The 22,131-nt window shown below is 40.2% G+C and overlaps 1 protein-coding gene across 6 annotated transcripts in view; it reads left to right on the top strand.

Annotated features, from left to right (window-relative positions):
- The window catches only part of B3GALT1 (beta-1,3-galactosyltransferase 1), a 534,157-nt gene that overhangs the window by 223,016 nt on the left and 289,010 nt on the right, over window positions 1–22,131 (top strand). The window lies entirely within an intron of this gene.

Genomic DNA, 22,131 nt, shown 5'->3' with positions numbered 1-22,131 from the left:
GGGAGAAAAAACTTCTTATGCGCACGTTCTTAGAGTAGCTCCCACAGTGCTGCAGACAAGAGGTGAAGAATCTCCGGAAGTTGGCTATTGCCACTAATCCAATTCACAGCTACTTCTGTCACTAGTGGGCACAAGGTAAGTCTGTAGCAGAGTTGGAAACCTGTGCCCCTCCAGATGCAATTGGACTACAGCTCCCATCATCCTTGACCATTGGCCATGCTGTCTGCAGATGAAGGGAGTTGGAGTCCAACATCCGGAGGGCCACACCAGGTGTTCCCCACCCTGGTCTATAGAAAGAAAATGAGTCCTTCAGGGCCGTCATTATGTGCTGTTGTCAACTGTATCCTCCTCTTGTGAGTTATGCATTTAAAAAGAGAAAACAAAAAGATTTCTGAAATTCAGTTTTTGGCTGCGGTACAAAGGGGCAGTGCATTTCAATGAAGTCAACTGCCCTTTCATTACAGGACCTGAAAACTCTCAAATTATTATCTCTGGTTCCAAGGTGTAAAGTTGGAAGATGTCACAGTTTGGCTTCTTTCATTGCCTCATTATATTAGAGCGTTATTTTCTATTGTTGTTTTTACTTCAACTTTGAGGGCCTCAGACCAACCTTTAACAAGGGATGAATGTGAGAAAGAGGACACGTGTTAAACATACTTAAACTTACTCGGGATTAAGGAATTTGAAGGAAAAGAAAAAGAAGCAGTGCTATGTATGTGATTGTGCAGGTGTTCTGAGGAGGACTTGTAGCGTAAGTGACAGCAAAAAAAGAATAAACCACGTTGTTACATAGCATGATCCTAAGCATGGTCAAATCCCGCTGATTTAAATGGAAATGACTCCCTTGTAAATGTCCATAGGATTGCTCTCCTAGAGAGGAGGGTGGCTGAGGGTTGGTTACAGTTAGAGGAGAGTCAGTCATAGACTGGGCTATAAGGGGAAGAAATGGTGGAAACATGTGCCTTACTTTGTGTTCAGTTGGTTTCAGAGATCCTGTTCATCCAGTTCTTTGACTTCAACTCAGAATTCAGAAGCAGGTTTCTATAAGCATTTTGTAGAGTACCAAAAGGGGCCTGCTATGGCTGTGTTAGGAGAGACTGTATTCCTCAGCAGAGCTTGGAAAAGTTACTTTTTTGAACTACAACTCCCATCAGCCCAATCCAGTGGCCATGCTGGCTGGGCCTGATGGGAGTTGTAGTTCAAAAAAGTAACTTTTCCAAGCTCTGTTCCTCAGCTACAAACTGCACGGAGCTGCAGCTGATCCCATTTGCCATATGGCATGATATTATTTATTATTTCCTCTGGGAATGCACTAAAGATGAAAGGAGAAGTGAACATTTCAAGGTGAATAGAATGATGATCAAAAGTTTGCCTAGTCCTTGATACTACCAATGCAATGTCTAACTGAGATATGGGAGCGAGGAGGAGTGAAATACTGCACCGTGCCCGGTGGACTACTTTTAAGACCTAGTGCTGAACAGACACCGTAATCCTATTAGGAATGTCTGAAAAAGGAAGAAATCTCCAACTATTTTATTTAAAAGCCCCCCAGACAAATCAAAAGTAATCAAAGCTGAAAAATCCAAAGCTTCCTAACGATTGCAGCACAACTGTGCATCAGATTTTCTAGGGTAATCTCCAAAAAACGTTAATCCAATAATCTCCAAAAGAGATTCACCATATTCATAGCTGTAGCAAATATGTCTATGAGGTGAGTGGAATTTACATTAACAGAAAATCATTTACTGAAAGGGATTAAAGAAAAAGATTCTTAAATTATTTCAAAATTGGAACAAGTGAGAAGGATTTAGCTGGAAGGAAAAAAACATTCTTTCCCTCTTTTTAAAAAAGCAAAGTGTCAGTTTAATCCCCTGTGAAAATATTGCAAATCTAATTAAAATTTACATGCGTCTTTTAAATGAAACAGTTGCCTGAAGGATAACCAGCTGAAGATCTGAATTATTTCAGTTTTGCCTGTGTATTTTCCTGATGTAAAAAAATGGCAAATGTTTTGTCCACATGCACTAATGGTATACCTTCAGACTACATAACGATTGTGTCTTTAAACAATCTGCTCCCACTTGCAACTTCATTACAAGTCATTATTTTACATTCTACCTTTATCACCTTTGTTGCCTTTTCCTGCAGTGTCAAGGAATCTTAAACACACCTCTCAGACCTTACACACTCAGCATGCCAATGCACCACAAAGCTCAAGGGACAAAGAACTTCTTTACTTGCAGGGAATCATAGGAAGGAACCTGGAAAACTGCCTTATACTCAGTCAGACTGTTAGTCCTCCTAGCCCAGTTGTCTACACTGATTGGCAGCAGCTTTCCAGGATTCCAGGCAGGGATCTCTTTCAGTCATATCTGGCCATGCCATGGACTGAACCTGGGACCTGTGGAATGCAAGGAAAGAGCCATGGCCTTTCCAGTGTTATGTTTAATGGTATGACCTTTCTTCCATCTAAGTGCTCCATACCTAGAACTGTTGGGAAATGAATCTAGGACTTTCTGCATATAAAGCATGGACAGAATTACTTTTCTGTACATCCTGAAGGGTGGCCATAATACTTTCATTTAGAACCAAAGTCAGAATCCTCTTTGACAAACCTATGTCTAGTCAGAATATGTGAGAGTATTTTAACTTTTGTTTCCACATGCAACAAATGTCAACAATTAAAATGTAAAGGGTCACACTATTTAAAAAAGAGTTTGGAATTAATGGGTTCAAAATGCATGTGTTTTAGTACGATTCCTTTATCAGAGACAGTGTTCATGTTTGGACATAATTTGCCTTGGCTCCTTATAGGCTGCCACGCTCCCCCAGTCCTCTCTCCTCTTCCCAAACAGTCAGCAGAGGGAGTTTGGAAATGTTCGCTTTTACTTTTAGTTAATTGCAGGCTTCCTATGTCATTAGAACCAGGAACTGTGTTTAAATCTGTTTTAGTTTCAGCAAGCCACCTTTGTAACCTATGAATTGAAGTTGGCTTTGGCTTGTTTTGAAAAACTGACCATAGCTGCTGGTTTTGGACAAAACAACAATTAAAATGGAAGCAAAAGCCCAGGAACAGGAGTGGGGAGGAAGCTTGGGAGGAGGCTAAACCATGGTTTAGCATTATGTCTGGCCCATGTCTCTGATAAAGAAGTACTAAAACACATGCATTTTAAACACATACATTTAAAACTCTATAATGTAACATTCCTTCAAGCAGTGGATTTCTGTGTAAAATCTGTATGCATTTTTGATTTATGTCTGGTTCTGTTTGTGTAGATATTCTTTCCATACCATCAATTATTTGCATCAATTACATTTGTTTATTTTCAGGACTTACACTGCACCTTTTTTCCACTAATGGAAATTCAAGATTTTACAACACACAAAAAGCCCACAAAAATTAAAGGTTCTCCTTGTTTGTTTTTGTTCCTGTGCTTTTTATGTACACTTCCATGTATGCACTGTGGGTTTTGTAGTCTTAAGGCTGTGTTTTACCTAAGTTGAGATTTGCAAAAGTTACCTCAGAACTTGATTTGTCCTCATTCTATCAGCTGGAGTTAGGCTGAACGATTCTAAAATATGTGGAAATAAAGCACTGGAACAATTTTATTTGATTCTTCAGTACTGTTTCATTCTTGGGTGGTGAACTGTTCAGTAGAGTTTTTATGTTTTAAATTAAAATCATCCTGTTGCAGTGTAATAAACTGGCAGGCTACAGCAAAAAAGTGCAATTGCCCTCACTACCTTATTGAATTCTTTGGGGTTTAGGTGTAGAGGATTTAGGCTTTAAATACTGCGATACATTCCAAGGGCATCTTACTGCATAAGAAGTCTGAATGTGTGCTTTTAGAAATAAAGAAAGATGCTTCATTTTAAAAGCAAAACTTTGGCTATGAACCATCAGATGACAACAGCATGGGTATCACAGCACTGTTCTCCAGCTGCCAGCAATGGGAAAGAGCAACATGTTCCCATGTTCTCAAGGCACATAACCTGTGAGGGACACCTCATGTGCAGCTCAACACTGTAGTTTATTTTACCATAACACTAGTTTATTTGGAAAGGATACCTTCTCCAGGGATGATCTAGTGCCAGTGCCAATGCATATGCCTTCTGTGGCCACAGGTTCCAGAGAGATAGTTATGTTAGCCTTTTACAGTCAAAATAGCACTGAGTCTTGTGTCATCTTAAAAGCTTATTATGGCATAAGCTTTGGTGGGCTAGAGCCTACTTTGTCAACTCATGAACTGGTCACCTAAGCAATATATATATAGACAGTTTTGAAAGCAACAAACACCACTTCACTCAAACTTGCTCTGGATCCCTATAAGGATTCCGTTAATCACCTAAAATATATATATGAACGTAATTGTGATTAACCAAACAGAGGTTTTTATTGTATTAACAAAACGTTTCAGCTTCCACCTTCATCAGCTGCTAACATGAAGGCGGAAGCTGAAATGTTTTGTTAATACAATAAAAACCTCTGTTTTGTTAATCACAATTACGTTACATATATATATATATATATATATATATATATATATATATATATATATATATATATGCATGCCCTGAGTATAGAACCTGCTTTGTTGCAGCTGTTCACCTTCTCAAGACCGCATTAAAAAAAAAAGACAACATATGCCTAATTGAGAAATACCTTAGTCATGGTTTATATTCAGTTGTTAGGATAACTTTAATATCTGTAGTATCACAAATGTAAACATCACAGATCCAGTTTCCATAGCAATCAACCACGTATATTCATTTCTCTTTGCATGACCTTGCAAGACGGTGCTTGCACGGAAACAACTAGTGGAGGCAGAGAACTGCCGCATAGACACTCTGTTGACTTTTACACCAAGTGTAACATTTATTGATGGGGGGGAAAATACACTGTCTGAGACCCTGGGGTGCCACTGCCAGTCAGAGCAGACAAATAGTCTGATATGGCATAAGGCAGTTTCTTATGAGACTTCCGATGAGATTCCGATGAGATTTCCTATGGTATTGCGATACTAGCCTTTGTATGTCCACTCTGCCACATGGTGATGCTTCCCCAGCAGTGCTCAGCGGTTGACACTGATAGTTCCAATGAACTACATCATAAGCTGCCACTGTCATTTCTCTCTCCCCCCTCCCTCTCTCATATATATGTGTGTGTGTGTATTCTAGCATAGGATGGCTCTAATTTGTATACTGTTGCCTTCTATTAATGTAGAGATGCATGGCTATCCTGTATGCTTTCTTTACATTAGTAATCCTCTAGAATATGAATAATTTAAGATAATTTTAGGTAAAAGAGCCCACTTTCTTTAAAATGTCATAGGCTGTCATTGCCAGAGCATGGAACACTTCAGAATCCTCCCTCTAAAATTAATTTGCCTGCCAGTTAATAAAAGAACACAATGACTTCTTTTAAAGCTCTGGGATTTTATTTTGTTAGGTATATGTGCATTTGCATCCCCATTATTTTTCAATGACTGTGAGAAAATTGATGTTTGACAGAACAGACATTTCTATGAAAGCTGCATTTAGAAATTTCCTTTTTTGTTGTTGTTAAAATTTCCAGCTGTTTGGCAAAAGTCATTTACTCTGACAACAAAAATAGGCTTGCTAAAACGATGAAAATGCTGAAGCTGGTTTTGCTACTTTTCAACGTGGGCCACCAAAATTGGGGTTGGAACAATGGCTTGATTTAGGTTTAACAACCCCCAATTATATCAAAATGTCAAAGTAAAAGGACCACAAGAGGTTTAATTCTCAGCAAAAAGAGATGTTTGAATGTATCTCCTTCTCAAATGCTTGAAAACAGCTGAGGTCACATAGGAAGCCTACATAATTTAATCACTGGCAGAACCATTGCCATTACTGACTGTATATTAGTTGTTTGATGGGCTCCCCCCCACTTTAAAGGTCTTTCATTTCATCTGAAGTCCCTGTAAGTGGCCAGAAAGGTACTTGATTCAGAGCCAAAAGTTAAGCGTATGGGGTGATAGATAACCTCAGTAATGTTTCATCTGATATTGGAAGGGCCAAGAGCTATGGAGAGGATTATGATGTCTTGATAATGAAATTTTTAACAGTGTGAGATTGAAAGGCTTGACCTATTTCCATATATTATTAGCTATTAAAGGACTCATTTTGGTTTAGCTACTGTTAGTCTTTAGAGCAGGAATGGGGCAAATGTTGTTGTACTATAACTCCCATCATTCCTGAACATTAACCATGCTGGCTGGGACTGGTGGGAGTTGGAGTCCAACAACATCTGGAGGGCCAAAGGTTCCCCATCCTTGCTTTAGAGGGAAGTCAGGACGTGGGTGATAGAATTAGTTTTCTTCCCCAGGAAGATCCAGCTGGGAGACTGGAAGAGCTGAAGCAAAGGCAGGAGTGAGCAAGCGGGCAGACAAACACAGGGTGCTTCCAGACTGCCACAATTTTGGGGTGGGATTCAGTCATATATTGGCAAATTCACGGTGCACAATCAAGGTTGATTTGGATCTCTTGTGCAACAAACCTGCTTCTCCTTAAAAAAATGGACTTTTTGTGATAAGGAAAGAGACTGGGAAATGCACTGGAAAGCATTGCTTGGCACAATGTCATCTAACCTCTCCGCAAACCAATCAGGATAAATGTTTAATAAACATCATTTGAAAGTGACCAGAGTATCATGGTAGTAGGAAGAACCTCAAGAGCCCTAGAAAACCTGGAGACAAGAAAAGAGTTAATCTGGTGACTAGCATGAAATAAAAGGCGTCTTAGAATCTATTTATAGGTTGCTAGGGAGCAATTGGTTAGAACGTGCACCTATGACATTTGCCATCTATGGTAGGATTTTCAGAAAAGACAGTTCTGGAAATATAGAAATTATCCATTTGATTTAGGCTCATACTGTAGAATAATTTTCATTCACTGACAGTATTAAAGATTCTGGTTTACTCTTGGAGTTTATGGTGGTGGGGGTAGGATTTGGCTTATGTATTTGTTGCTGCAAAAATTGCATGGGCCAGATACCTGAAGGCAGGGCCGGCACCAGAGGGTGGCCAGGTTGGGCCCTGGCCGAGGGCCTCTGATGGGCTCCTCCTTAGGATGGGTGGGTAGTACTCCCTTCCGCAATCTGCAGCAGCATCGGCTCCTGACCCTGCCGCGGATCATGAGAGGGAGCTCCCAAGCACACACCCTACTGCTGTGCAGGCCCGCAATGCCTGCCTGCATGCCCCACTTACCTCTCCCTTGATGTAAATGCTGTTTGTGCTGCAGGCACAAGCCTGCCATCAAGCAAGATGGCAGCTGAGGTTTCCCTAAGGGGATGATGCCCAGCTGCCATCTTGCTTGATTGCAGGGATGCACGTGCATAGCAGGCATGCGTGCCATTAATCAAGATGGCAGCAGAGGCATCAGCCCCTTAGGGAAGCCTCAGCCACCATCTTGGGTGATGGCAGGCATGCACAAGGGAAAGGTAGGTAGGTGAGGCGTGCGTGTGGGTGCTGGGGCCTGGGGCAGGCTGGTGCTTGCCCTGCCAGAAGGGACAAAATGTTCCATCTATCTGTAACTGGCTAAGAAATATCCTAGATATTGCTGAAATGAAGATAAAAAAAGAAAAGAACTACCAGGTAGCGATGAAATGAAGGATTTATATATTTATGTAACAAATTTGCATACTGCTTTTCAAGAAAAAAAATCCCCAAAGGAGTTGACAAATCACATGTTGTCAGCTCTGCACTGAGTCAGCAGTGCCAGTGGGGGCTGGAAATTCCTGGGTTGTTGGCAGGGAAGGAAAGTCCTTAGCCGGGAGTCTGGTCATAAATCTGCCAGGTCTATGAGGAGGGAACCTGATAAGGGCCAGGCCTGTCCGAAGCTTACTTGCCGAGTCCGAAGTCCAGAAGCGAGGTCAGTAGAGGTCTGGGATCAAGTGCCAAGGGGTCAGTCCAAGAGACGTTGCAAGGAAACAAGGAATACACGAAGCCACGCCTGACGTTGCAGTCAGCAACAAGCTGAGGCCAAAGTGTGCCTCATAAAGAGCAGGTTTGACAGCAGGTGTGAGCCCTCAGCGTTTGGGCCTTAAGGGGACAGGCCTGCCTCTCTTCTGCCTGACCTTCTGCTGTCTACGTTCTGCAGGTGAGAGGGGAGTATCCTGTTCACTGTCTGCATCTGGCTGCAGGGCCTCCGCTGTATCTGGGGTGCTCTGCAGCTGAGGGGGAGAAGGAGCTGGATTCTCAGGAGTCTCCTCCGTGTCTCCTTCTGGGTCTGCTGCTCCTGGGTCTGCTGCTGTTACTCCTGAGTCATCCTCATCGGAGGAGTCCTCTGACGGGACCATGACACATGTCAAATTAGGGTTACCAGGTATCCGGTTTTTGGCTGGATACTCTGGCTTTTGGGGGTCCTCTCTGTGTGACTCAACTTAATCTCCGGACTCTCCATGTTATTTTTTTTTTTAATTAAGTTTCTAGATGGTCTGGTTCCCAAGATATACACCAAAACGTCAGCCCCCCCGCAACTGTTAAATCTGTTTAACAGATCTGTTATAGCAGCTCATAGCTCTAACCCCGCCCTTTCAGGATTGTAGCCAATAAGTGAAACCAGGGTTGTGATTTGTTGACCTCCAGGTAGTGCTTAGACCTCATTGCAATGCCAGAAAAATGTGGTTTTTCCTGTTTATGTGAAAATCTCATAAACTGGGTAAGTATATAGCTTTCAGGTTTTTTTCTCTTGTGTGCAAGAGTCAAGCCCGGGCTGTTGAAGAGGACAGTGTTTTGAAAACCTTCCCAATATGAAAGCTTTAATCCAATACTTGCTTTTCTGGGAGTAAGGCTGTGTACCTGGAGTAACAAAGAATTGTGCTTGTGTTGTAAATCTTTCCCTCTCCAATCCTATTTTTTAAAGCAATTAGGTAAGGCTTACTTAGGTATCACAGTTTTTATTAGGTAGGAAACTAATACTGATTTTTGTTTAATGTTCTGCAATGACCAACCGGTTTCACAATAAACTACTGTATGGGGTGTATTTTTACATCTGCAGTGTGCCTGTGTGTGTATGAGGTCTTTTTCCAACATCCCTGTGAGGTAGGATTGGTGACTGGAGCAAAGGCAGCTCACAATAAGAAATAAATCCCTTTAAAATCCAATAACCATAAAACAAATATAAACAGTTGCAAATCAGCTTAAAGTGGCATGATTCTGAATTTTGGGTTGCGTGAATGACATTTATACATTATTTATTTATTTATTTATTTATTATTTCATTTATATCCCACCCTTCCTACCTGTAGGAGCCCAGGGTGGCAAACAAAAGCACTAAAAACACTTTAAAACATCATAAAAACAGACTTTAAAACAAGACATCTGTAAAAACATTTTTAAAGCTTTTAAAAAAATCTTTTTTTAAAAAAGAAAAGGTTTAAAAACATATTAAAAAGCAGTTCCAACCCAGACTGGGATAAAGTCTCAACTTACAAGGCTTGTTAAAAGCACAAGTTCCTTATCACTTGAGGTTGCAGTTCTGTGGACATTTCTGTTTAAGTAAGCCCCATTGAATACATTGGGACTTGCTTCTGAGTAAGCAAACATAGGATTGCACTATAAATATCTTTACAGGTTGTGTAAATAATAAGCATATTTGATAGTCATGGTTATATAAATATTTCTTCATACTGTGTCCCAATAAGTATTTGATTTCACACTATGGTTGGAGATTATTTTTTCCTCTACATTTTAAGAGTGCCCTTCTTCCTTGGGGTGGTCATGGTTCTCCATGGTTTTCATCCTGAAGGGCAGATAGACTGAGAGAAGGTGAGTAGCCCATGGTCACCCACTACACTTTATAGCTCATTTCCATTTTGAAAAATTAATTAAAACAATTTACATGTAGGCAAACTTTATTAAGTAGATCCACCCAATACATTTAAAGCACATCCAACTCGCATTTAAAGCGCATGACTTCCCCTAAAGAATCTTGGGAAGTGTAGTTTCCCCCTCACTGTTAAAGTTCTCACCACCCTTAACAAGCTACAGTTCCCAGGATTCTGTGGTTCATGTGCTTCAAATGGGTGTTGAATGTGCTTTAAATGAATGGTGTGGATCTACCCTAGGTATGATATGCATTCAAGAGTGAATTGAAAAGAAAAAATTTAAAATATACTTTTTTAAACAGGGGAAGGGTTGTAGTTCATTGACAGGGTATATGCTTTGCATGCAAAGGTCCAGAATTCAATTTCTGGAAAAGACTATTGCCTGGAATAGTCCATTTCATCAATACTGAGCTACATGATACCAAATGTCCTGAATCAGTATAAGGCCGAGTCCTTTGTTCCTAAAAGTGGGAAGAGACTCAAGGGCCACAGTGACTCCAAAATTTATTTATGTATTTTATTTACAACATTTATATACTGCTTTATTGTAAAAAATCTCAAAGCGGTTTACAGAAAGGATTAAAAAAATAAAATTATTGACGAAAACAGTTAAAGACAGGTATTTAAAAACATTCAACATCATAAAACCAACAATGAGTTAAAAACAGATTTAAAAACACAATAGCGTCTACATGCCTGGATAGGCTTGCCTAAACAAAAATGATTTTAGCAGGTGCTGAAAAGAGGCATCTGCCTAATGTCAATAGGCAAGGAGTTCCAAAGCGTAGGTGCTGCCACGTTACAGGACTGATTTCTTACAAGAGCAGAACGAGTACTATGTGGAACCCGTAACATGGAAAACACAACTTGAACTTGGCCTGGTAGCAAAAGGCAACCAGTGCAGATTTCAGATCAGAGGTATTATGTGCAGATAGGATGTCACTCATGTAAAGCAATCATGCCACAGCATTCTGCATTAACTGCAGCCCCTGGGTCAGATTGTGCTGTATGGGCATTTCTGTGACTGGCTGCCAGGATTTTTTTAGTTTTCGTTTTTGGTTATGAATCCTGACTGGTTGTGGGATGCTGAGTTGTCTGCCTTACTCACAGGAATCTTGTTGTGGTTGGTATGGTATTGAATTTAGGAAATCATCACTGTCTTGTTTTTCTTCCTCTGCTTGCATTTCATTTGCCTTTAACCTCATTCCCTTACATCTATAGAAGCAACAGTAGTGGTTCCATGTGCTAAGCTCAACCCTCTAAACCCACTGATTATGCACCTTGTTGGTTGCATGGCAATTTGTTTCTTGCCCAATAGTGGTAAAAGAGAATGCACATATTTGGAGGTATGCCAAACACGTGTGTTTTCTCTCTGTCAACTATTACTCACTGGAATTGGGTTGGCTGTCAAAGTGAGTTTATAGCAGCCCACAGGGTAGACAGAAAGGGTAAAGAATCTTCTTACTCTTACTCATTTCTCAGACCTCTTGAAGTGAAGGGTCAAATCTGTAAAGAAGTTTGGAGCAACCATTTTACAAGATAAGGGCAGGGCATTGCAGGCAGGGGATTGCCAACCCTACTTCGATATGGATATCTTTGCAGAGGATCCCTAGTCAAGCTTTATCTACAGCACAATCCAAACTATATTTACTCAGAAGTAAGTCCTGTTGAGTTCCATGGGGCTTAGTCCCTTAGTAAGTATGTTTAGAATTGCAGCCTTCAGGGGCATCCATCTTTACACCCAAATGCCCCCATCTAACGTCTCCACAACACTAGGCTCCTTTCTTCCTACAATGGCGTTCTGGTGACTGGCCTGGCCTGAGGGCACTTAAACCCTTCTTGCTGAAAGCAAGTAGGCTAGGTTGAATGTTCCCTACCCAGGCTCCATCTTTTAGCTAAGATTTCTATCTTAATTTCCAATCAGGAAATTAAAAAAAAACAAACATTGTATGCTCCAGGCAACTGTGATTGATGCTTAATGAATCATGCTTAATGACTTCACTAGGGCCCACCCTGTGACTTCACTAGGACCTGCCCCATGACATCACTAGGGCCTATCCCTGAAATCTCAGGTTTTGGGATGCTTCTGACCTGGCAACCCTATGTCAAACATAAAATAAAATGCAATTAAAGGCCACAAAAAATATCAAAACACGATTCATCAGAAGGATTTTTGCTACTTGAACTGTCAAGCAAATGTCATTCATTACTGGATAATTGCTAAAGAGATGGTGCATCATCATTATTATTATTATTCACTAACAGGCAAAAAAACTTGGGGTTTAAGAATGTACCTATAGCCAACAGATATTTCTATCATATTTTAAAAAGCAGGGACATTAGGCAGTTATAGTGAATGCACCACGGGAGCAGGAAGCCTGAGCTCTTCTCTGAGATATTGTAGTGCCTTGTAAAAATGCAAACATAATTCGGGTTGGTCTTTCACAATCCAGTCCACTTCCTGTGTAGCTTGGAAGAATCTGGTAGCATGTGCCTCTGAGCATACGGTGAGTGGTGGCAACACCTGCAATCAGCCCAAATAACAGAAACAAGACATATGCTTGCTGATATTGTTTTAGCAGAGAGGAAGCAACAATATTAAGACAGTTAATTAAGTTCAGATAGTCACTTTAAAGAAGGTCTTCCCAGCTCTGACGTGCCCCTTGGTGCCTGACAAATGCAGAAAAGGGCTGAGAAAGGGGTACTGAATCCATGACTCAGAACATTGTTACGCCCAACACCCCTGAAAGAGGCAATTCAATGATATCATAAAATACTTGAATATTTACTGCCACAGCTGGAATAGAATCCTATCTGTTGCAAAGTGGATAGTTTTGTTCTGCTGGCCTACTAACTAACTTTCATCCCAATCTTTCTTGTAAGAATGGCTAGTGCTGTGGGATCCCAAAGGACTTGAGAGGCTTTTCAGATTCCAATAGGGAAAGAAGTGAGAAAGGCATACTCCTTTCTCCTATGGGCCTTGGCTGCTCTATATGACTGCCCTTGCATTGCTGGGACAAGAACAGAGTGTTATATTGATCAGGATGAGACTGAGGATAAAATAGAACTTCTTTATTAATTCTTAAACAGTAAAACATCTGAGCTTGTTCTGTGCTAGGCCTCACCTAGCACACACAACACTGACTAACTAACTCCAGTAACTAAATCAGTCTATATCCCCCTAGGGTGTGTAATACCCTCTAGAGAAAGTTAACTATTTCTTTGCTGTGCATCTAACTTAGATACACATTTCACTACATTTCCCTTTCTTTGAGTTCTAACTTATTTTGTTTTTGTTTTTGCTATCATCAAACATTGTGTGGAATAACATTTAGTCTCTATAACATTCTGGTTTTCGAATTACTCTTCCTCTGGATGTCACTCTCTTCGGACTCTCAAGAGATAGACTGTCTTTGGCAGGTGATGCTTGCTCACAGGAATTTGTTCGTTCTTTGTTCTCAGTCTTTTGAGATTGTTCTGGCAATAAATTCTGCTCTTCTGGTATTTCAGCCTCTGAATTCTCACTTTGTTGTGAAAGTGGTTGTGGTTTGGGAACCAACTGTAGATGTTTCCTGTTCCTTTGGAATGTTCCATTGTTGGTAGTGTAGTGACAACATAAGATCTTGGAGTTTGGCTTTGGCTCTGGACTATTGCTGGTTCAGACCATCCTTTCTGGTCATCCAGTTTCAGTCTTACTTGTGAACCAGGTTGTAATTTTGGAAGTGTCTTCACTCCATAATGTCTGTCGTAGTAATATTTGTAGTTTCTTTTAGCCATGTTGTCTGTGACACAGACTTTTCCAAAATCAGGCCATTTAGGATACAAATTTGCTTCTAAGGTTGGAATTGCTGTTCTTACTTGTCTTCCCATTATCAGTTATGCAGGACTGCACTTTGTTGTGTTGGTAGGTATTGCTCTGTACCTTAGCAGTGCTAGGAAGGGATCTTACTGACAAAAGTTTCGCTTTGCTGTTTGTACTACTTCCCCATTGGCTTGTGGGTAATGGGAACAAAAGTAATTATTTCTTTGACAAAATAATTATTTCTTTGCGAACAAAGTAAATTCTTTTCCTGCAAATTGCGGTCCATTATCTGTTACTAGTTCATTTGGGCATCTCCATCTGGCAAAGATATTCTTCAGACGACAACAGTAGAGCTAGCTGAATCACGCAGGTATGCAATCTCTATGTATGTGGAGAAATAGTCTATTGTGACTAAGTACTTTTGTCCTCGTAACTCACGGATGTCTGCTCCCACTCTCTTCCATGGTCTATCTGGCAATGGAGTGGTAATGAGTGGTTCCATTGTGAAGGTTTATTTGTCTGGCAAAACTCACAATTTGCTATTATTGCCTTGAGGTCTTGCCCTATTTGTGGCCACCAAACAGCTATCCTTGCACGTTCTCTGCACTTAGTGATTCCTTGATGACCTTCATGGAGTTTTCCCAACATTTCCCGTCACATTGTAGTAGGAATGACAATTCTATCACCAAATAGGACTGTTCCTTCCAACTCTGTAAGGCTTCCCTTTTCTGCAAAGAAAGGTTTGAGGTTAGTTGTCATTTCAGACATGTACAATGGTCAACCAGTTATGACAAATTTCAGCACCATTGAAAGGTCTGGGTCAGTGCTGGTAGCTGCTTGAATGTGTTGAAGGAGTATGGTAGATATTGGTTTAGAAGCTTGTGGAAGATTTACATAGACTTTGATTTCCTCAGCTAACTGGGTTGTTTCAGGGTCTGGAGTTTCCAGTGGATTTCTTGACAGTGTGTCTGCTACAACAAGAGTCTTGCCTTGTCTGTATTCTGCTTGAGGATTGTACCTCATCATGCATAAAAGAAGTTGCTGACATTGAATTGGTACTCGATCCAGGTCTTTGCAATTTATCAGTGGTACCAAGGGTTTATGGTCTGTATAGAGTGTAAATTATTCTAGCCCATAGAGATATTTTGAGAATTTTTCACAACCCAAACAGCAGCTAGACATTCCTTTTCTATCTGAACATATTGGGTCTCAGCTTCTGTTAGTGTTCTTGAGCAATAGGCCACTGGTTTCAACTCTCCATCATTATTTTGGATTAGTACTCCTCCCAGGCCATAACTGCTAGCATCAGTTCTCACTACAGTCTGCCGGTTAACTTCATAGTAAGCAAGTACTGGAGCCTCAGTTGAGTTTTTCATTGAGAAGGCCTTTTCTTGGCTTGGACCCCAGCACCATGTGCAGTCTGCTTTCAAAACTGTATTTAATGGGTGTATTTCTCTGCCCAATTTGGCAAGAAGCGTCCTAAATAATGTACCATGCCCCAAAATCTTTTCAGTCCTGTGATGGAGTCTGGAGGTTTGATTGCGGAAATGGCTTCTACTTTCTTAGGATCTGGACTCACACCATGCTCATTTATGCAGTGTCCAAGATATGTAAGGTCTTTCTGGCGTAAGATACATTTGCTGGTGTTGAGTCTTAATGGCACCATAAACCAACACATCATCCATGAACACTGAAACGTCTTCCAGGTGTTGTAACAGCTCTGACATTTCTCTCTGAAATAGCTCAGATGCACTTGAAATTCCAAATGGCAATATCTTGAAGAAGCATCTCCCAAACAGAGTGATAAATGTAGTCAATTTAGCAGTGTCAGCAGCTAGGTGGATCTGCCAGAATACACTACAGCATCAAGCAATGAAAATACACAGGCACCAGCTACCTGTGGCAGGATATCATCCATAGTAGGAAGAACGTACCTTCCCACTTGACAGCTTCATTTAGTTGTTTTAGATCCACATGTATGCATACTGTTCCATCCTTTTTTGGTACTGGAACCATTGGCGCACATCAGTCAGTAGGTTTTGTGATAGATTCTATGACTCCATAGCGAACCATTCTATCCAGTTCTGCCTTTATTTTGGGTAGCAGTGGAACTCTTATCGTTGTGGCAGTGTGAATAGCATAAGGTACAGCCCCTTCTTTGAGCCTTATCTGTACTGGTGGTGTCTTCAAAGTTCCAACTGTGTTGGGAATTTCTGTGGAAAACTCATTTAAATGTTGCACTAACCCCATCATAGTTGCAAGATCTCGGCTTAGGAGGTTATTAGTCTTTGCACAGATCACATAGACCTTAAAGTCATAGTCATTGTCTCTATAGCAGGTTCTTGCTATGAAGTATCCCATGCAATTTAGATTCTGTCCTCCAGGACCAGTTAAAAGTGCTGTTGTTTGCTGGAGACTAGTCATGTTAGAAAAAGACTTGTAAACAGACTCAGAAATTATGCTGACATCTGCACCAGTGTCTATTTTAACTTTATCGAGAGCACTGATTTGCAGTGATACTTTCCAAGGATTTGTGGAATTTTCCACCCGTGTGACTGGACCCAGAAAAAATTGTTCTTGACTTTTCTGCTACTCCACAGTTTCATTCATCATTCTATTGTGGCACACAGTGGCAAAATGACCTATCTTCTTACATTTGTGGCATTCTGCAGCCTTTGCAGGACAGTCTGCTGTTTGTGTATGCGCCTTCACACATCTTGTGCATCTAGGGGCTTTTATTTGAGCATTAGATGTTTGGCTGTATATTTGTTTCTGGTATTTTGGAGTTTGGGGTTTCCATTTGTGCAGGAGGTTCTTGACTATTTCTTGCAGCCCTTTTAAAGCACCCTAGTCTTGGACCTGGCCTTTTATAAGCTCTGAGTTTCTTATCTCCATAGCCTTCTCCAAAGTGAGACTGGATTCCATCTGCAGCTTCTGGGACAGGTCTTTATCCAAAATTCCCATTACCAATGGGTTTCTGAGCATTTCACTCCTGGTGTCCCCAAAAGCACATTCATCAGCTTTTTCATGCAGCCATTTTATGTAGGCCTCTGCAGATTCCCCTGGTTTCTGATGTCTCTGGTGAAAGCATGCCCTCTCATGAATGAGATTTTTCTTTGGCACAAAATATTCATCAAATTACCCCAAGGCTAGGAGACAGTCATCCTGGTCCTCTGCATCAGCAAACTCAAATGATTTAAATATCTACTCTTCTTGCTGGCCCATGGCATAAGGAGCATACCTGAATTTCTTCCTTCTCCTCATTCAGTTTTGTAGCAATGCAGTATCTGGAAAACCTATACTTCCAATCTGGCCATGCTGCAGGCCTAGTGAAATCAAAGGCCTCTGGTGGGAAAAACTTTGCCAGCTTTCCCTTTTTTTCCAGTTGTCACAGGAGCTCTGCTATTCTGGAGTCACTATGAGGATTTCTTACCCTCTGACACCATGCTATATTGATCAGGATGAGACTGAGGATAAAATAGAGCTTCTTTATTTATTAATTCTTAAACAGTAAAACATCTGAGCTTGTTCTGTGCTAGGCCTCACCTAGCACACACAACACTGACCGACTAACTCCAGTAACTAAATCAGTCTATCTCCCCCTAGGGTGTGTAATACCCTCCAGAGAAAGTTAACACTTTCTTTGCTGTGCATCTAACTTAAAGACACATTTCACTACACAGAGGAGGATCAGAGGGAAAGTCCCATGCCATTTTAACTCCTCCCTTCAAACTGGGCTCGAAAGAGGGATGGGGGAGAATTTTGATTCCATTCACAATCCATTTAAATTTGATTCTGTTTGAAGGCAAATCTACTTAATTTGCACATTCTGAAACAATGCAAAAACTGAAACACAGCCGTCCTTCAAAATTCACACTTTTGCAATGCAGTCCTCCAGCCAAATAACATTAACAAAAATTCAGAGAGTAGATGAGTGTCCATAAAGATGCACATATTAGTGAAAATAGCATACAAAAATGTGTATATTAGCAGAACTGTGCACTACAATATGTATATTAGGAAAAAATGCACTAAAATGCTGATGATATGGAAATGTAAAGAAATGAATTTAAATGAAAAACTGAGAGAATCCAAAATTGACAAACTCACCCATCCCTAGTTCAGTACCTGGTTGCAGGAGGGCAAAGCTGTGAGGGGCACATTCAAGAGAAGTCAGGCATTGCAGGAAGAATTCAGTATCTCTCCCCTCCCCACCCAACAATTTTCTGCAACAAATATTTCCCCTGCCTCCACATTCATGTTAAGTGACCAATATATGTTTGCCAGTATAATGGGTAGTTCTCCGCTTGGTGTGATTTCCGGACACTGTGTGCAGTCTCTTGGATGAGACAGTGTTATTTTGAAATCTGTTTGATGTGCCTTTCTTCTCCTCTGAAGGCCAAAGTACAAGAAATGAATATTTTCATATATTTTAACTTCACTATTATTCTGGCTGGAAACAGCCAACAGCAAACTGAATAGATTTGGTCATTTTAAAAAAAAATAATGCATGAAGTGGAAGTCTTATACAAGCCTCATATTTGAGTGGCAATTTTACTTAATTATTTACTTTTAGTAACATATATCGTACCCCTTACCAAGAAAAATGGACCCAAGGCAGGTGAAAAAATATGGTAGCATTGATACCTGATTTATGTTTTATATTAATATATGCACTGACTGGTCAGCAATTAGGAAGTCATCTTTATGCAGAAGAGCCTGGAAGAGCATGGGCAATTGATGGCCTCACATACCTAATGTCACACACCATATCTCTATTTATGACCTACTGCACAGTTGCCTGTGTTGTGCTATGGAAGAGTTTCTCCTTTAATGGCTTCACAGAAGTGTCTCTTGGTTTGGTGCTTGACCCTTGTCAAGGTTAACCGGAAGGCTATTATAAGAGCCAAGGGACTGAGGAGGGAGAGAAAGCCAAGAAACAAATGCACAGAAACACGCCAGAGCCAAGAAGAACATGCTTGATTTTTATTGAAAGTTCCAAGCCCAAACAGGAAGTCTCTTATAGCTCTGTGCAGAAGAGCCAATGACCAGGCTGTAGGGGTGGGATCAGTACGGAGCCTACCAGAGCCATTGTGATGTAGTGGCTAGAGTGTTGTTCTGAGACCTAGGAGACCAGGATTCAGATTTCCGCTTGGCCATGAAGCTCACTGGGTGACCTTGGGCCAGTCACTGTCTTGCAGCCTAACCTAACTTGCATGGTTGTTCTGAGGATAAAATGGAGAGAGCGAGAACCATGTTTGTACACCACTTTGAGCTTCTTAGAGGAAAGGTGGGATATAAATGTAATAATAAAAATAAATAAATGAAAAACTTTCACAGCAAGGAAAGTGTTCCAAGCTACAGTTCTGATAGTTCGATATACAGGGAGCTGCTATAGAACTGAAAATTCTCCTTTCAAGCAGCTTCTAACAGCCATATTCTAACAGGAGATGTCCACCATGGACTTAAAACTAAGTTATGAACATCACTAGAATGTTATAATTACAATTAGAATCTTAATACAGAGAAATGATTGAGTTAGATCATGTAGATTATTTTTTTTAATGATTTATCTGCCATAAACCATGCTTGTTGTTAATTATGGCATGACAACACCAGCTGCTTCAGAACAAACCCTTATTATGGCAAGTCTAAATCAGATGAAAATTTAATCTGGGGAAATACAACAGGAAGTCAAATGTCCTATTACTTGTGCAAAAATAACATGTTTTAACCAGTGTAATTCCCCCCAGCAAAAGGCTATCTGATTTGCTTGAATCACATTCAGCCACAAGAGGCATAAATTTCTTTTTTAGTGTTTAGAACTTTATTGAATTTTGTTTGACACATAGATGACAGTAAAAGTGATTAATTGCCTCTCATAATTGGACTTTCATTCCAGTGGTTATTGCTTGTCAGTATCAATTAATAGCTCCACGAAAACCTCATTCATTTCACAATATTAAAGAATGATGGCTTGTGGGAATTATGCTAAACTAGCATTTTCAATTAGGTTTTGAATTTTATAGTGTACTGAATAATAGTTTACGGTTTTATAATAGCAGTGATGGGTTATTGTTGTATTGTAATCACACTAATCACATACGCATGTTTCTCTGCAGAAATGCCATTATTGTAGGCATCATTTTTTAAAAACAAAAACAGACAATTGTATGTAATTGTTGCTTTTAAAGTAAAGCTTCTTTTGGGTACATAAGAGGACAAATTTATCTGTCTGAATTACATAGCTTTGTTTCGTTAATTAGGAAATGAGTACTGTTTTAAAGAAATGAAACAGAACTTATCTACAGCTGTCTAACAGTACAATGAAAAACATTGCCCTGTTTTAATGTCTCCTAGATTCATGCTGGGCTAACTGGCTTTAAAATGCCAACTTAACCTTTGAAAATGTATAAACACAGGGCCATTCTCTCCACAACAGTATTGATCTTCAGTACTATTACACTCTGGATTAAGCTTGAGGACTGTAGTACAATTAACAAATGATTTTTTTTATTGGATAGATTTTGTAGTCTGCTCTTTGATGATGTCTTGCCCAGAACAATAAACTTATTCGTTTTTTGTTCCATTGCTCCTAGCCACCTCATTATGTGCTAGGAATAATCTCCTAGTGTTCTTTCTTCAGCTGCTGATTGTTCCTTAATTATTGCAAGTGAAACATATACACTTATTCTTCTCCTGGTTTGTTTAAGATTTTTTGCTCAAACTCAGAAGGGCCGTAATCTACCATATACAGAGCAGGTTCCCATTTGTAGATTAACTTGCCCACCCTGGGAGAAAGGATGGATGAATCTGTATATCTCCGGTCCATGACAATTTGTACATTCTTCATTTCTACATTAATCTGCAATATTTTGATACGGTGTTTTGATATGTCCTGCTGTGAAATGCATTATAACATTCACGGAAGTGCTAAATCTGATGGAAAGCTAAATTCCAATCTACACTGTAGTCCAAGAGATGCAGATCAGCAAAGTTTATATAGCAATTCTCAACTATTTAATTCCTCCAGAATTCCAAATTGAGAAGGGACATTTGCATCCTGTAGTTCTGACTCTGATGCAGAGGCCTTCATTGATGCTATAATTTCAGGATCACAGATGCATTATTTTATAGATTTCTCAGTTCATGTTACTGGGGAGGAATTCATCTTTGACACTTTGAACTCCTTTGCTGTTTTTCTGAAATGACTTAATGTGAGACATTACAGTGTATAGGCCTTCAATCATTCCAGTGCAGTGAAATATGGTGCCTTTGTTTTCACTGAGACTTGGATACTGTCTATATAGATTTTGATACTATCTATCTATCTATCTATCTATCTATCTATCTATCTATCTATCTATCTATCTATCTATCTATCTATCTATCTATCTATCTATCTATCTATCTATCTATCTATGTAAATACTACCACTTTTCAGAATTGCTGATGGCAAGCTCTGTAGGAAGCATTTGCCATACCTCTTCTAAGTTGATGTCTGCTGCAAAATATGTATGCATGTGCAAATAAAGTATGCTTTCTACTTCAGAACTGTTGTGTTAGTTGTGTGCAGATGGATCCAAATTATATGTTTAAATGTCTAATCAGTTCAATCAGTCAACTGATTAACTAAAATCTTATGATTATTCAACTGAGATTTATTTAACTGGGTGACACCCCTACTTAGCTCTAAGTAACAATTTATTGGGACCATTAAAGCCATTTTTAATATGAGCTAGGGTTGCCAGGTCAGAAGCATCCCAAACCCTGATGTTTTGGGGGTGGGTCCAAGTGATGTCCTGGGGCAGGTCCAAGTGATGTCACAGTGTGGGTCCAAGTGACATCATGGGGCGGGTCCAAATGACATCATGGGGCGGCTCCAAGTGATGGCATTAAGTATGATACATTAAGCATCAACCACAGTTGCTTGGCACATATAATTCATACAAAAACATTTATCTGATTGGAAATTAAGATAGAAATCTTAGCTACAAGATGGACCCTGGGTAGATAACATTTAATCTAACCAATTAGCTTCTGGCAAAAAGGGTTCAAGTGCCCTCAGTCCAGGCCAGGCTAGTCACCAGAAGGCCATTGTAGGAAGAAAGGAGCCTAGTGTTGTGGAGATGTTAGATGGGAGCACTCAGGAATAAAGATGGATGCCCCTGAAGAGCTGCAATTCTAAACACACTTAAGGATTAAACCCCATAGAACTCAATATGACTTACTTCTCAGTAGATATGGTTTAGATTGTGTTGTTGGTAAAGCTTGACAAGAGATCCTCTGCAAAGATATTCATATCCAAGTAGGGTTGGCAACCCCCTGCCTGGAATGCCCTGCCCCTACCTTTTAACATCCAAATTTCTTTACAGATTTGACCCTTCAGAAAGAGGTCTGAGTAATGAGAAGAAGATTCTCTACACTTTTCTGTCTCCCCTGTGGGCTGCTATAAACCAGAGCTTGGAAGTAACTAGTT

Source organism: Rhineura floridana, chromosome 2 (assembly GCF_030035675.1).
Source record: "Rhineura floridana isolate rRhiFlo1 chromosome 2, rRhiFlo1.hap2, whole genome shotgun sequence".
NCBI classification, from domain to species: domain Eukaryota; kingdom Metazoa; phylum Chordata; class Lepidosauria; order Squamata; family Rhineuridae; genus Rhineura; species Rhineura floridana.
Note: the sequence above shows the minus strand (reverse complement) of the source record. Positions and strands in the feature narration are given on the sequence as shown.